Raw genomic sequence first — 14,303 nt, 5'->3', positions numbered from 1 at the left:
TTACACAAAGAAAATCATATGTATACCTTTGTTCTGACACTTAAAAACTCCCATTTATTTTTTAATTTGAGAATTTTAGTTAAAATTCCCAGCCTGTCTTTCTCTGACTTAAATATTTTTCAGGATTAGTCATCGCCTTAAGAAACACTTTACAGTATGTGTATACTCAGTTTTCAGAAAGCCGAGCAAAATCTACTTTCCCATTGTTTGAGTTTAATGCCAGATATTGACATGCTGTTTTCCATGGTGAAAAAAGGGAGAGAGAAGACAATGATTTAAAGTTTTTTGTTTGTTTTGTAGACACATGTAAAAATAAACTAACCTTTCCAATTTTAAGACCCACTAGTCTACACTGCCACCTACACAGGAATCTAAGAAATCATTTTATCTCCAAAAAGCCTTGAATCTTTCCACAAATTCGTCTAGTATAAATAAATAAATCTAATAATAATCTAAATAAATCTAGTATTTCTTGTCTTGTTCAGGGTGTAAAAAAGTAATTATTTATCCCCTTATTTGCCACAATCTTTCACATATCTGAGCACTGTTATTGTGTACTACCGAAATCTTTCTTGTTTTGTGTCAAATAATACTAGCTCTTTCAAAATTTCTTGTAGAACACGTTTTCTAGTACACAGTTATCTGGTTTTATGTGCTTTTTGAAGTGTGGTGCCCAGATGTGGACAGAGTAAAAAGGAAGAACTACATTGATAATATGTCTCTATTAGTCAAATAAAGAAAGCCAGAGCTTATTCCATGACCCTAAGGTGAACAAGTAATAGTTTAGATATCCACACTATTTAATTCTCTAAGGCAACAGGGTGGCTAACAGAGTGACTACTGGGATTTGTCCCTGGCCCATGATACCTCTCAAACTACGCCTGGGAGACAGCTAGTTGTACAAACTCATTGAGTTTCAGAGATGAGGTCTGTGACTTAGTCAGTTGACAGACCTTATCACAGAATCACAGAATTGTAGGGGTTGGAAGGGACCTCCAGAGATCATTGGGTCCAACCCCCCTGCCAAAGCAGGTTCTGTGGAGCAAGTTGCTCAGGTGGGTGTCCAGACGGGCCTTGAATATCTCCAGAGAAGGAGACTCAACAACCTCCCTGGGCAGCCTGTTCCAGTGCTCTGTCACCCTTACCGTGAAGAAGTTCTTTTACATGTTGGTGCGGAACTTCCTGTGCTCCCTTTTGTGGCCATTGCCTCTTGTCCTGTCCTCACAAAACCACTGAAAAGAGGTTGGCCAAATCCCTCCGTCTCACACACTTAAGATATTTGTAAACTTTGTTAAGACCCCTCTCAGTCTTTTCTCAAGGCTGAACAGACCCAGGTCTCTCAGTCTTTCCTCACAGGCAAGATGCTCTAGGCCCTGTATCATCTTTGTGACCCTCCTCATGTCCCAAAACTATACAATACCATACTGCAACACTGGTTTGCCTCATGCCAGATACGTGTACAGGTAAGTGTAGGAGGGGAAGCACACTAACAGTTTATACATTCATAAAAGGTTGTAGAAAAACAAACAAAGAAACCAAAAACAACAACAAAATGTTCTTCATGTCCATAATAGGAAAGAAAAGTGAAAAATGGGTTTAGATTGCAGAAAATAAAATAAAAATAATAATAAATAAAAAAGTAAACATTAGATATTAGATGAACATCTCTAAAAAGGTTAGTGAAGCATCAGAGCAGATTCTCTGGAGAGGCTCGAGAGTCCTTATTACTCAAGGTCTTTAAGAAAAAACTAGACAAACAATGGTTAAGGATTACAAAGAATAATCTTCACAGTGGAACAGGGATAGAACAGACCTCTTGGCCTCACCTGAGGCCATTCCCACCTTATTCTTTGGGAAAAAATCAAATTTATTTTGTGATCCACTGCAACTTTTCAATCACATTCTGCAGTGAAAACCAGTCCAGCCCATCATTTACCATTTTGGATATATACACAGATGAGTATTCCTACTTACATAAAACATTTTTTTACTTCCCTCTTCTGCAGGCCATTCCACCAATTTATCAACTGCATTATGTATTATAATAATGATTTCTAGACTACTTTAGTAATTCATCCAGCTCAGTGATTTATCACAGATATAAGTACTCTTTTAATTCATGTTTCAGGTCATATTTTTGTGGTATTAGATCCAAGTACATGATTACTATAGGATCCAACACAGATTCACCTTACATAACCTCTCAGTCTGCACATATGTTGAGAGTTACCCAGCATAAGCTGAGATGCACTGGGAACTAGTGACTGCTGCCTCCCCTGCTTTAGCTTCAGTTCTGGGAATGGTTCTGCTGGAGAGGGGTTGGCAACGTCCAGACACTTTCTGACAGAAAATATCCCTTTGTGTGCATGGTGCTGGGGGGATTAGGGGACCACATCCAGTCTGCATCTGGCAGCCTGGAAGAAGAAAGTGGGTTGTGACAGAGAAACCTGCAAAAGTGCACCAAGAGCCTAAACCTGAGGAGAAATAAGACTCAAGGGTGAGCTGTCTGTAGCTCAATGGGCCCATGAAACATCAGGAGCTGCTGCCCGTGGGGGATCCAGGTTGGAACAGTTTGCTCCTGAGGGATGGACCCCGTGGCACGGACCCATATCTGGAGCAGTTCTTGAAGAGCTGCTGCCTGTGGGCAGTCCATGCCGGATCAGTTCAGCAAGGACTGCATCCCCTGGGAGGGACCCCACAGCACAGGGGACGAGAGTGACCGAGAAGGAGTGGCGGAGAAGAAGCACTGTAGACTCACTATAACCCCCATTCCCCCTGTTCCCCTGTGCTGCTCAGGGGGGAGGAGGTGGAAGAGGGTGGATGGAGGGGAAGGTGCTTGTGGTTTCTTTCCTTTGTTTCTTGCTTCTCTAGCTTGTTAGTAATAGGCAATAAATCTTACTATCTCCCTATGCTGGTTCTGTTTTGCCTGTCACAATAATTACTGTGTGATCTCCCTGTCCTTATCTCAAGCCTTGAGTCCTTTTCATCATATTTTCTCCCTGTTCCTCTTTGAGGAGGGGGCGTGAGAGAGCGGTTGTGGTGGAGCTCGGCCACCCACCCAAGTAAAACCACTACACACTTCTCTCAGTAAAGACCTGCAGTTGCTGACATGTCACCCATCCTTGAGAAGAGCTGAAGCATCAACTTTCAGGCCCACAGGGACACTGGAAAGATCACCATTATACCAGTGGAAAGGCTGGTGTGATGGAAATATTAGGAATACTTTTTTTAAGAACAATTTTAACTGCATTAGTGATGAGACTTTTGCCTATAACTTGACATTCAGCATAACATGTCTTAGAATAATTTCGTATTGTACATATCCTCCTCAGATCATAAATATTTAAATTAAATCAAGCAGAAATAACACTTCAAAACTGATAATCTTTTTCTGGTTCACTTCCAGTATTAAACTGTGAAGCTCTGTTATTTTTTACAGGCTGTTCTTCATGTTGTTGATATGTAAGTGGCAAATACCAAAAAAAAATAATCTAGATATTCCTGGATGATATGATCAATGCCCACTGCCTTATTCATTATGGAGTCATGAACTCTCAAAATTTGTGACCACCATTGACTCTTTAACAGGAAATTATATCTTCAGGGCAATTTAATCTAGTGAAATGCCTACTGTAAATTGATTATTTCACTCTCTTCTGTGTATGTGTTTAAACCTTGATGGAGGTCAGATGCTTGAATACAGTCTGGATTGATAAACTACTGAGTAGAAATCATATGGTAAGACAAAAATATTTTCTTACTAAATGATTGCAATATCTATCCCAGGTTTAGTTATATGTTACATGTTGCTTAAGTGAACATGTTGTCCATATGCATTGTTTAAGTGTGTACACATCCTCATATACATGTACAAAGACATCTAACTCTCTTTTAAGGAAACATGGATGTGTGCTGTGTATGTCTAGAATAGCCTACATAATAAACACCAGTGCATAAATGTTTCATCAAAGACTATTTGTCTCAACAACACTTGATACTCCTGTCCAGATATCATAGAATCATGGAATAACTTAAGTTATAAGAGCCTCTAGAAGTCACCTAGTCCAGTCCCTTGCTCAAATGAAATTTGAAATTATTCCACTTTGCTCAGGGTCATTTGAAGGTTCATACATCTCCAGGAAAAGAAATCCTACCACTTCTCTGTGAAAACTGCTTGACTGCTTGCCCATATCCACACTGAAGATTTTTATTTTTTCCTAAAATGTCATTGGAATTTCCTTCAACTTCAACTTCTGTCCACTGCCTCTCATTCTCTTGTTGTCCATCTTTAAGAAAAGTTACTTTAAGAAAATACTTATCCCCTAATCTCCCTCTTCTTCAAGATAAAAAAATTCAGTTTTCTCAGCCTCTCATACTTCCAGTTCTACTTCCTTGGTCATCTTGTCAGTCTTCCTTGAGGTTTATACAAGTCTGCCAATATCCTTCTTGCACTGCAGAGCCCCAGACTGGACGCAGAACTTCACCTTTTATCTCATACACTCCAGACAGAAGTGAGCAATCCCTTCCCTCAAACTGCTGGCTACACTTTTAATAATACAGCCCCATATGTAGTTTTTATTCACCCCTGCACATGTGAACTGCTGGTTTATGTTCAACTAAGAAACTGGGTCCTTTCCAGCAAACTCGCTTTTTCTCTGTTTAGTGCCTAGCCTTTCTTGTTGTGTGACCTTATTCTATTCCAGGTGTAAGATTTCTCATTTACTTTTCTTGAACTTCATGATGTTTCTTTCAACCGACTTGTCCAAATTGCTGAGACTCATTTGAATGTTTTCTTCCCCATAGTGATTGCTTTTTATGATCAAATAAATTACTTTGCTGCCTTTACAAGAAATAACACATATATATATATATATATTTACAACTACTGACCACACATATTGGATACAAAACTGTACCTCATTTAAGATTCTAATTACAAATTCCATTAAATACTTTCTAATAATACTTGGCTAAGCATGGAGACACCCTGTTGATACATTACACAATAGAGAGAAAGAAATAAGCATATGAGTCTATAGCAAAACTGTATTCAAATTATGCTTTTTTTTTTCTAAATCATGAAATTATCTTTAACAAGTCAGTTTGCAGAAAGTTTTCATTGATAGTGACTACTGATTTATTCAGAAATTTTTGAGTCATAAACTACCAAACTCTGATATCTCTGACACTTGAAGTAACCAAAAAACAAACAAACAAAAAAGGTGTTACAGGTCTTTAACATCTGTAAGATCCTCATAATACTTCCTAGAATCTTTGGTAGTTCTCTTTCTTTCTGTCATTCTGATGCTCCCATTTTTTATCCTTCCTTTCTTAAGACTAAAAAAAATCTATGGATGGTGACTTTGCAGAAACTTTTAAACTATGAATAGAACTTGTATTTTTCATAGAATATATGCCTGATTCCAAAACATATTTATTTCTCTTCTGTTATTCATTCTCTTATGAATGAGCCTGATATTGTTCTAAATTATTAAGTGGTTAAAACAACATTACCAAATTCAAAACTGAAACACATTTCAGTTTACATTGAAAACTATTTTTTAACAGGAAGTCAAAATATTTTGTGTTAATGGATGAACAGATGGTATCTTTTAACACGTCCTTCCATGTCTCTATTGTTCTCAAACATTAATAGAAAATGTATGTGCTTATAGATGTGACTGTGTATATAGGAAGTGTATACATACTTTGACATGCCAGTGCTACTGACTACATTTACCATCAAGAAGGATGACTAGGAAATACAGTACTCATATACATTGTATCTTCCATAATTTTCACTCCCACTAATATATAAAAAGTCTACAGACACTTATGTCTGACTTAATTTACTACTGTGCAAAGTCTACTTATTAATTACATCGAACTAGAGCTCATGCTGTTTTTACAGTTACAGCCTCTGGCCCAAACTTGTAAGAGATACTTAGTTGAATAAATAGGCAGATAAGTGCCTGATATGATTTCCAGGATCTCCTTGCTTTGATTTCCAGACCAGTAAGGCATTAGGCATAATGAAGATGCCACTGGGAGACAGTCTGCATTTCCAGGTAGCTAACTACCTTATGAATTCAAGTTCTTTCTTCTTTGCCTTTCTGCATATATTTCCCACTGGTGTTTTATGACATTTATTTTATTTTCTTCTTCTTCTTCTCCTCCTCCCCCCCCCCCCCCCCCCCCAAATTCTTTCCATTTTCATTCACCAGAAACTTATAAGGTTCGTGCATAAAACACAGGACAAAGATGAAGCCCTGCAGTCACAGCTACCTGTTTGTTCAGCAACACCATGGTTCTTTAAGTACTTGCTTAACATTAAAGCATCACATTCAAATCTCCTCACCGCTTGTTTCAGACACGTAGCATGCCAGTCAAAGCATCCCAAGAAATCATTACTTCTCTCTTGCTGTAGTAGGAATTTCTTTCAGTCCCCTTTGTATCTGAAGTTATAACTTATAAAGAAGAGCTTGAACCCTCATTTTCAATATCTCTAGCAAGCACTACAGGCTGACTAAACTACAGAGTCAGTCCATCTGATATGGCCTTGCCCAATTAAAATTTAATAATACAATGCAAGGTGAAACTGCTCCAAAAAACACGACTAAAAGGGAAAAGCAAAAGCTCTTACCAGCATGTGCATTATGGAAGGATCTATTGCTGAAGTCCCTGATGAAATGTACATCTAATGTTAAGTAAAAGAGGGATACCTACTGACCAGGACAGTATCTTAGAAATAAAGATTATATTTTATCTGAGTGAGACAAATACTTTTTTTTTTTTTCTAAATTATTATTTATTTATTTATTCCTAGAAAATTGAATGTCTTACCAAAAGTCATCAGCTATTTTCAGTGGAAATCTTTATAAGTATGCAGGAATTTTGTTGTTTAACCCTGGTGGGCAGCTAAGCACCGTACAGCTGCTTGCTCACTCCCCACACAGTAGGATGAGGGGTGAGAATCAGAAAGATAAAAGTGAGAACACTCCTAGGTTCAGATAAAGGCAGTTTACTAAGTAAAGTAAATCAGTGCATGCAAGCAAAACAAAACAAGGAATTAATTTGCTACATTGACAGGCAAATGTTCAGCAACTTCCAGGAAAACAGTGCTCATCATGCATAATGGTTCATTGGGAAGACAATTGCCATCATTCCAAGTGTCCACCTCCTTCTCCTTCTTTACCCCAGCTTTTTTACTCTTCTTTACCTCAGCTTTTATTGCTGGGAAGAACTTGACTTTCTTCAGAGAGAAAAATGAGAACATTTTTGTAAACTCATATATGATGATCATATGGCTAAGCCATTTCCCTCTGTGGTGGATTGACCTTAGGTGGCTGCCAGACCGGCATCATGCTGTTCTCTCATCCTGCTCAACAGAACAGGGGGAGAAAAAAAGATGAAAAAGTGGGTCAAGATAGACTGTCTCCTCTCTCTCACAACTGCAATACAGCATTTTTAACCTTTCCTAAATCCTCTTTCCCTGAGGTGCCACCATCCTGGCTGCTGGGCCAGCCCTGCCCTGCAACGGGGCTGCTGGAGCCAGCTGGAACCAGATGGGGCTGGCATGGGGCAGCCTCTGTGAGGAGAGGCCAGGGCTGCCCCAGCATTACACAGACACCAAGTACAATTTACCTTTCTTTTCCCTAAAACTAATAATCTGAATCAGACAAACCTTGGGTCAGGAAATCACATCTGTTCCTCTCCTCCCCAGTTCTCTTTTTTTAAGTAAGGTCTGGTAGATATTGTTGACTATAAAAATAAATTAAAGTGTTTCATAGTGAGACATGACTTGAAGATGTATTGGCCTGAAGACTTCGAAAAGAAGATAAACACTGATAAAGTAAAAATGCATCTAACAGCTTTTTTCTTTCTCAGTTAGTAAAAAGAGGCTCCTTGCAGTGAAAGTAAGAAAATATCTATTAAAAGATATGTGTAAAGTAGGAATAGGATTATATTTGAGAATCAATTGTAAATATTTATACTAATATCTCCATAATCCAGTTTGTGAACTAGAAATTCTTTCCAGCATTTTTAATGGGAAATATCATGCAATTATACAGTTCTAGAAGGAGGGAAGACTAGAAAAGGGAAGACTAGAAAAGGGTAATGGATGGTTTAGTGTGTTTTCTGCTCTTTTACTTACTCCATTTTGCATTTTCATGTGCTGAAATGTACAAATGACCTAGTACTCATGGCCTGACTTTTCTAATATAGAGATCTACATGATAGGCAGCTGTGTTCCCTAATCACATTCAGAATTTTATTAAGATTTAAAATTGCTGTTTGTGTTTTTTTTTGTTTGTTTTTGTTTTTTCCCCAAGCTATGTTTATGATAAATCAGCCCCAAAACCTCGTTCATGTTATGGCTAGATAAAAATGAATGAATCTGTGCTCTATGATATCACAACACACTTCCACAGAGCAGCAACTAGTAGTTATCTGTGATTTAAAATGTAAAACACTATCATGAATTTAATATCCTTTGTTTTAAAAAAGCTGAAGTGGCGACTCATCTGTGTCTCCAGGATTGGTTTCTCACTGGTAAATAGCCCAAAGTTTATCCTAGAAGTTAACATGTTAGACTCTCAACCATCCTCAGTCTGAAGTGGTATGGGAACTTTTCTTCCACACTCAAATCAAAAAGAAATGCTTTCATAAATATATTTTATACCATTCCTACTGAAATTGTGAAGCCTGAAAGCAGAAACTTATGAAAAGAAGGTGGAAGACAGTCTACTTTTAACCTCAAAGGTAAGCATTTGTTTATGTCCCCCCCCCCCCCCCCCCCCCCCCCCCCCCCCCCATTTTTTCTTTTTTCAAACCACCTTGACAGTGTTTTTGTGGAAAGTGCAACACTATAGGTTTTCCCTTCTGTTATTTACAGGGAAGTGGTGGAGTCACCATCCCTGGGGGTGTTTAAGGAAAGGTTGGACTTGGTGCTAAAGGGCATGGTTTAGCAGGTGACATTAGTAGTAGAATCATAGAATCATAGAATATCACGAGTTGGAAGGGACCCACAAGGATCATCGAGTCCAACTCCTGGCACCACACAGGTCTACCCAAAAATTCAGACCATATGACTAAGATCACAGTTCAAATGCTTCTTAAACTCTGACAGGCTTGGTGCTGTGACTATGTCCCTGGGGAGCCTGTTCCAGTGTGCGACAACCCTCTCAGTGAAGAACCTCTTCCTGATATCCAGCCTAAACCTTCCCTGTCGCAGCTTGACACCATTCCCTCAGGTCCTATCACTGGTGACTAAAGAGAATAGATTGGTGCCTGCCCCTTCACTCCCTCTCGTAAGGAAGCTGTAGATCACAATGAGGTCTCCCCTCAGCCTCCTCTTCTCCAGGCTGAACAGGCCTAGAGACCTCAGCTGCTCCTCATACATCTTCCCCTCTAGACCCTTCACCATCTTAGTAGCCCTTCTCTGGACATTCTCCAATAGTTTCACATCCTTTTTGTACTGTGGTGCCCAGAACTGCACACAGTATTCAAGGTGAGGCTGCACCAGCACAGAGTAGAGTGGGACAATCACTTCCATCGACTGATTAGCAATGCCATGCTTGATACATCCCAGGATACAGTTGGCCCTCCTGGCTGCCAGGGCACACTGCTGGCTCATATTCAACTTGCTATCAATCAAAACCCCCAGATCGCACTCTGTGGGGCTGCTCTCCAGCATCTCATCACCCAGTCTGTACTTATAGCCAGGGTTGCCCCATCCCAGGTGCAGGACCTGGCACTTGCTCTTGTTAAACTTCATGCGGTTGGTGATGGTAGGGTAATGGTTGGACCAGATGATCTTGAAGGTCTTTTCCAACCTTGATGATTCCGTGATTGCCTTATCTGGCCTGAAATATTTAATGTGGATTAAGTAATTTTGATCAAATAATTGCTGTTTTTCTGAATTTCAAAAGGGAGGTAAGTTAGAGGTAGAAGTTCAGAAAGCCAGTTTTAAAGTGCATCTTGTTACAAAAGCTGATGCATTTGAGAAGCTTTTCACTGAAAAAAAAAAAAAAAAAAAAACCTTTGAATAAGTCAGTTGGCCTTGAACGGAGGGCATAACTGATGACAAATCACTGAGTTTCCCCATGGTCTAAGAAAAAGTAGTTTGTTAAGATGTTGTTTCTTGTCAATGCTCTCTGAGCTACGTAACTCTTCTTAAGCGAGCACAGAATTCAGGTATCAGAAAACTGATAAACCCTGTAACATGTAGATGTGATTTGGGATCTAGAGTTAAGGGTATATTTATATAGTATAATCCAACACCATATAGATGTATCTGAGCTAACTTGAGCTCATAAGAATAAGTACAGTACTGCCATGGTAACATTTTCCCTGTTACCAGAAATAACTAGGATATGTCTGCAGAGAACGACTTTGCATCATAAGCATGAGAGGATGTTGCCTAATCTAAATGAGAGGGCTTAATGGAGAAACTCTAGCCTTCTCCTTTTTCCCATGTGGCTTTTGGGGAGAAAAGATTATTCTGAGGGCAGCTAATGGGAGGCAGAGAGAAAGCAAGAGAGGGAAAACTGGGTACAGAAGACAAAAATATATTAGATCTTATGTATTTCCTGAAGATGCATTGCATGACCATTTATTCCTGAAAAGAGTTTTCATCTTCTAGAGAATTCCTATGCTTTCTTACTTATTCAAGAGATATCATCATAGAAGAATAAATTTAGTCATGTTGATTGGTACTCTAAATACCAAGCTCTTATACTGAAATGTCTGGGTACCAGAGATTGGACTGCAGACATCATCTGGAATGTGGACAATCTCAAAAACTTTTCTGATTTTGGAAATACATGTTTGTTTGTTTCTTTTATCTGCTACATTACTTATCCTTTCAAAGGTTTCAGATTACAGTTTGAATTTAAAGTATAAATACAGAAATATTTTGACAGATAAGGACTTTAGCAAAATACCTTCAGATTCATACATGATGTACATTTTCTACAAATTTGAGGATACTATAAAACAGCTCATAGAACAAGTTGTACCTGAACAGTCCTCTTTGATTCATATCCATGAATGATGGATTTGGAGGAAACAAAAAAAAAAAAAAAAAAAAAGAAAATTGTGAAAAATAAGTGTGAAAAAGCTACGCTGCTACTTATATGAAAAGAAATAAAGATCATGCAATCAATAAAACTGTGATTAAATTAACTGATTGCTTATGGAAACCTCTGCGCATTAATAATTGATAAAATACTATAATTAAAAATTAAATTCTGATAAAAATAATTTAATGAGATATAATACTTTCCTAAAAACATCTGAGTAGAAGTGAAAATGTACAATCACTGTTATTATCTGTTGCAAAGATAGCTGTGGAAATATCATATTAGGACTTTTTTATGATCAGCACAGAAAAGAAAAAATAAGCAAATAAGGCAGTATCTGAATGAAATCAGTGCACAATTCAGAGCAAAATTACTGCATTCTTTTGATCATTGTTATAATTTGTGAATAATAAATTGTGTAATAGCTACATGGAGAGTTCAATTTGGGAACTAGGGTGGGTTGAATACACTAGTTATCAAGATATTCATGTATTCCTTTGCTTTGTTGTATGATAGGTTATGCATAAGCATAAATTGTTGAAAAATTATTTTCTGTAGGCATTTAAATATTATTCAACCTACAAGAACAAGTTTGGTAAGAAAGGCATTCATCATGAAGCAAAGTTCTTATAAGTTGTATGGCTAACTGAGCAATGGAACTTTGTTAATTTACACTGAAATATATAGTTCATAATATGGAGCAAATACACACCAGGCTGGGTTCTCCAATGTGTGTAGCTTGATTTCATTATATTTTTAATTAATTTAGGCTTAGCCCTTTAACAAATCTTCTGTTGACATCTCAGATGCAGAAGCATTCCTTTCTGTCTTGCTGTGTGCTGCAGAACTTCTTTGTTTATCCACAGCAACTTCAGAATACGTCCTAGTCTCCATTATACTGTCTTTCAGGATAGCTTGCAGAACTTCTGTGGGAGTGTGCAATTATACTCTTTAGATACATTTCCACAATGAAAAGTCCGAGTTCTTTTTTTTTTTTTATTTTTTTATTTTTTATTTTCTACTGATTTGGTATACCTATAGAAGGGAAATGCCTTAATGTTAAGTTGAAATTGTACTTAACTTTAAAGGAAAAATGAAAATAAAAGTTGTTATTTATACAAGATAAGAAATAAAACAAAATGTTTAATACATTTATAACAAAATTCAACCTAGAAGGTTTTTTGTTTGTTTGTTTTCCCTAACCAGTTTACTTTCTGTAGATGTTTACTTTACATGGTCTTTTCAGAAATTTTGTCTTTCTGTATATCTTGAATTTCAAATTCAATTAACTAAAATAACCTGCTCTGATAGAAAGATTACAATTCTTCCTCTCCTTGGATTTCTCTAGGGAATCTGGACAGACTAAATCTCCAGCTTTTCATCCCTGTGAAAACAAATAATAATGATTAAAACAAACAAACAAACAAAATCAACAACAAAAACCCACCACAACTGTATTTCCCACAAGTGAATTCAGGTTAGAAGATCTGTAGTCTTTTATAACCAAATTAAGCATTTCCTCACTTCTTTTAAGTGGCAAATGTCACACTAGTCAGATAAGGAGATGTCCTCTGAAATTCTCTAGCCAGTTAAAACAATCTTTGATTCAATTTCTACCCTTTTATTGGCAGTTTATCTTTCTGTTTAAATGGTTTATCTTCATGAACTGAACTGTGTATTTTCTATTGACTCACAGATTATTAAATGAATCTGATACAAACACTTAATTTGAAGTGTTTCCAGCTCATTATTGACTGATAAATGATACAGCAGTGATCTATCATTTTGGAATTACTACAGGTTTCAGATGGAAGGTTCCAAAACCTTCCATTTAACAATACCATAGCAAGCTGACTTTTTTTTTTTTTTAAAGATATTGTGACCAACTGAGTTAAAAATAGCGCTTGATAGTTGTTCCCTTGCTCCTGAGATTTACTGCAATATAGTTGACTAACAAAGACTAGTGCAAAGATGAGCAATACCAGAAGCTCACATCATCATAATTTCAAGTGCATCCTTCCTCATGTTGTTGCAATGTGTAGGTTGATGAGTGGATTGGGAAATGCAATCAATGTACAAAGTATCTGTCACCCTTCTTTTAAGTGATGGATAAAACAATAGTCATCTATTTTGCTATAAGAAGTTCAAATCTTAAATTTGAGATACGTTAGAAGCCATAACACTGGTAAAAATAATTTTGGTTTTATCTTTTCTATTAATACTTGCATTGTGACTGGAAGGTATTTTTCTTACATTATTCTCCAAATATGAACAGTTTGATTGTGGTTGTAAGTATCAAACTAAAGCTCCACAGGTGTGTTTCCTTATTTACCTCAAAATATAGTTCTCAAAATAATTCTGTGCTGAATACCTGAGGTAGCTGCAATTTCCAGAATGAGGTGTGGCTGCATTGTCAGAAACTGTCAGGGTAAAAAATAATCTTGTTAAAGCTTCTTAGACCTTTTTGAATATTCATTTATTTATATCAAAAACATTACTGCAGAAATGTTGATAAGGAATCAACCTGAAAAGATAACAAAAAATCAATTTTTAACTTTTTTTTTTTTTCATTCTCAGCTTCTTGGTTGTCTTCTCTGTTTCTATTACTATTAGAGTTACATAGAAAAAGTATATATATATTTATTCATATATTCAATTCCTTGTGAATTTCAATGCCTTCTGAATTTTCATCTGAATTGCTGTTTCTGATGCAATAATCTTTTAAGTTTTGGCTGCTAAAATACAAATCTAAAACTATGCAAGGTGATTTTTATTTTATTTTTTGAGACTTCATGCTCACAATCTTATGTGGGTAGATAGAAAGAAAGAAAAAAAAATGAAAATTTTGCCAATCAGCTACAAACACTCATCACCTGTGCAGATGGTGATTGTGAAGGATGTGCAGAGACCTTTGATCCTAACCCTTTCTTTTGAATGGCAATTCTTGAAATCACTTTATCATATTTAAGCTGTAAAGCCATAAGTGATTTGGTTAATTTACTTCCATGTTTAAGAGTGAGTGCTTCTCAAGTACTTTGCTGAGTTGGGTCCTTAAAGCACAACAAATCATTAATGTCACTACTGATGCTGGTAAAACAATTGAGAATAAAGATTTGAAAGAAGACTCAGATGGTATTTATTATCAAAAGTGTGTTGCTCATCACAGCTAAGTTCTCTTGGTAGCTTGGTAAGACTGAAATAGAATGATGTTGTATTTCT

This window comes from Cygnus atratus, chromosome 3 (assembly GCF_013377495.2).
Source record: "Cygnus atratus isolate AKBS03 ecotype Queensland, Australia chromosome 3, CAtr_DNAZoo_HiC_assembly, whole genome shotgun sequence".
Taxonomy (NCBI): Eukaryota; Metazoa; Chordata; class Aves; order Anseriformes; family Anatidae; genus Cygnus; species Cygnus atratus.
The sequence above is the reverse complement of the archived record's forward strand: the minus strand, read 5'-3'. Positions refer to the sequence as shown.